At 41.0% G+C, this 3,547-nt stretch overlaps 1 pseudogene; it reads left to right on the forward strand.

Moving 5' to 3' along the window:
- Window positions 1–865: 865 nt before the first annotated feature.
- On the forward strand, window positions 866–1,111 carry LOC100347982 (cyclin-dependent kinases regulatory subunit 2 pseudogene; annotated as a pseudogene).
- The last annotated feature ends 2,436 nt before the right edge of the window (window positions 1,112–3,547 follow it).

The following is a 3,547-nucleotide window of genomic DNA, read 5'->3' on the forward strand; positions in this document are numbered from 1 at the left end:
ATAATTGTTATTCCTTATATGAAATGAAAGTGAGGGGTGATTGCTGATGAAAGCAGCTGAAGAATTTTTGGAAACTCAATATGGCTGACACCTTCCTGTTCTGGAAACCTTCTAATTCCTGTTCTGGAAAAAGACTTTCAATCATTAAGGTCAATGCAATGCCAGATTCCAAGGCTTTAAAGAAACAATCATAGCTTTGAGTAGGGGTGGTGTTGCAGGCTTTAAATGAAAATCTCCGTGACCTGGAAGAGTAATACTCGGAGTGTATACTCAGAGTAAGTACTCCAGGACTACAGTCGTATCAGTAAGCGCACTCCTTCAGTGTACAACAGGAGCAATAAAAAGCCTCAGGTGCTAAATCTCCTCTTCCAAGTAGCCCTCCTGAATTGCTAGGCCAGCAAAATGGATATGTACTGTTTGGACCAACCACATGACAGAAACATGGAGTATTCTACACAAAATCCCAAGGTCAAATATCTCATTTGTGGTAGGAATCAGTAATATTTCCAGAACAGAATGACTGATTTCATGAACGGATGGATGAATCAATTAAAGAAAGAAGAGAGTGAGAGAGGGGAGGGCAAAAAGGACACAAGGAAGGGAAGGGGGAAGAAATCAGGTAGACTTCGCTGAACCAAAGTTAAATTTTTAATTTTATGGACTTTTTCATACTAATGAGAAAAAATATTTAAGGTATGTTTGGAAAGAATATATTTATAACTTAATGTAAAGTGTGACAACAAGACTCAGTAATGAGCATTAGGTCCCAGGTGAGTCATTGCCTTGGTCGGGGTCGGACGTGCGGTGGCTCCGCGCGCTCTTCACACTCTTGTTTTGCTCTGCCCGGCCGCTGCACGCCGGCAGGATGGCTCACAAGCAGATTTATTACTCGGACAAGTACTTCAACGAGCACTACGAGTACCTAGTACCAACAAGTCATGTTACCCAGAGAACTCTCCAAACAAGTACCCCAAACCCACCTGATGTCTGAGGAGCAATGGAGGCGACTTGGTGTGCAGCAGAGTCTACGATGCGTTCACTACGTGATTCACGAGCAGAGCCGCATATTCTTCTCTTTAGACGACCTCTTCCAAAAGATCAACAGAAATGAAGTGTGCCTGGAGATCGTTGGCTCTTTCCAAGTTACTGTGTATGTGTATATACGGTAGTATTCAGAATACTTGAGGAGTGTACAAGTCTTCATCCATACCTGTGCTGGAGCTGTATTCTTCACAGTGACAGAGCGCAATAATGCAGCTGCAGTTAGTTGACAAGATGTCCCCTGGCCGGTCTCCGGATGTAAGTGCCTGTTTGACTTCCCTGTTGTGTTAAATAAAGTTTGTATGTTGCATTTAAAAAAAAATAATGAATATTAAAGGGCACCCAAAAAGTCCATGGAAAGTAAAAGATAAGTATATTTTGGCAAACAGAGTTTTGAAATTCATACATAGTTTTTCGTAATATATACTTTCCAAGAACTTCTTGATGATCCCCTGTTTATTTTCATCCTCACTCCTCCAAAATGTTTTAAGCATAAATTTTAGAATGTTAACATACTTTATACATTTGTTAAAAATGCTAGGCCATGTTTTATTGTACATGAAAATTATTCAGACCATGGTCCTTGTAATTCTTACATCAATTTTTTAAAAATATTTATTGTATTTATTTGAAAGACAGAGTTAGAGAGAGAGGTAGAGACAGAGAGGTCTTCCATGCGCTGGTTCACTCCCCAGATGGCCGCGATGGCCAGAGCTGTGCTGATCCGCAGCCAGGAGCCAGGAGATTCCTCCGGGTCTCCCACGTGGGTGCAGGGGCCCAAGGACTTGGGCCATCTTCTACTGCTTTCCCAGGCCATAGCAGAGAGCTGGATCAGAAGAGGAGCCGCTGGGACTAGAACCAGCGCCTGTATGGGATGCCGGCACTTCAGGCCAGGGCTTTAACCTGCTGCGCCACTGCGCCGGCCCTCTTACATCAATTTGAATTGCTTCGTTTTCTGACCACAAGAATCTTGTTAAATTTTCGGGAGCTGTGGTGAACAGCATCCCTTTGTCTTTTACATTATAGTGCCAAAAAATGTTCACTTGATTCTTTTTGAGTAAAAAAAAATAAATAACATGAAATACTTTTTGTTTGGATTAAAAAACATGTATTTATGTTGATAGGGATTTTTTTTTGAAATCAATGTGTATTGTCAAAATGAGGAACCTTTATTTAACAATTTATTTTACTGGAAAGGCAGACAGAAAGAGAACAAGAAAAAGAAAGAGATGCAGAGAGCTCTCCATCTGTTGGTTTACTCCCCAAACAGCTACAAAGAACAAAGGTGTGCCAGGCCAAAGTCAGGCTCCCGGAAGTTGATGTTGGTTTCTCACGTGGTTGGCAGGTGTCATCTTCTGTTGCTTTCCCAAGTGTACTAGCAGGGAAGTGGATCAGAAGAGGAGTAGCTGGGATTTAAACAGGCACCCATATGCGATGCTGCTGTCGCAGGCAGCAGTGTAACCAGCTGGCTACAACACTGTCACTGGCTATAACACTAGAAAAGGAATTACTTTACTAATGAAGGAAGTCAGAGAAGAAAATATCTATGATAATAATTCTTCTACCTGTTGTTAATCCCAGAAGTTAGGTTTTATATAATTGCATGTATGTTAAATCAAAGTCATTTACAATTGTTTTCTAGTTGCTTAAGTGTTTAATTCTATGCCTTTCCTAATTCATTTATTTCACTGCCATTGTGATTGGATTTCAGCCACATCAAAGATAATTCAAGGCCGGCGCCCCAGCTCACTAGGCTAATCCTCCGCCTTGCAGCGCCGACACACCGGGTTCTAGTCCCAGTCAGGGCGCCAGATTCTTTCCCGGTTGCCCCTCTTCCAGGCCAGCTCTCTGCTGTGGCCAGGGAGTGCAGTGGAGGATGGCCCAAGTCCTTGGGCCCTGCACCCCATGGGAGACCAGGATAAGTACCTGGCTCCTGCCATCGGATCAGCGCGGTACGCCGGCCACAGCATACTGGCCGCAGTGGCCATTGGAGGGTGAACCAACGGCAAAGGAAGACCTTTCTCTCTGTCTCTCTCTCACTGTCCACTCTGTCTGTCAAAAAAAAAAAAAAAAAAAAAAAAAGGATAATTCAACACCCAAAAGAAGTTAAGTACTTTGTTGTTAAAATAAAATAGGGCCATATTATCGTGGCACTAACTATATCCACTTGAATTAGTTACACAATTTATTTATTTTCTACCTGGTATATCACCTTTTTCACAACCATGAGATTGCAAAATAAGAGACAGATATAACAAAATAATGCCTTTACTTGAAATATTTTTAAAGTTTATATTTTAATTATATACTCTGGGCAAATTTTCAGCACACAAATAATACATAATATACTTGTCAATTAATTTAATCTTGCATTAATTGAAACTCTCAAATGTATGAAATAACCTTTAATATTGTATTTACATTCAAACACCTTTATTGAATTCCAAGGATTTGGAGATGATTAAGAAAAAAATTGACCATGACAAGGCACTGGCACATAGGAATC

Source organism: Oryctolagus cuniculus, chromosome 9 (assembly GCF_964237555.1).
Source record: "Oryctolagus cuniculus chromosome 9, mOryCun1.1, whole genome shotgun sequence".
NCBI classification, from domain to species: domain Eukaryota; kingdom Metazoa; phylum Chordata; class Mammalia; order Lagomorpha; family Leporidae; genus Oryctolagus; species Oryctolagus cuniculus.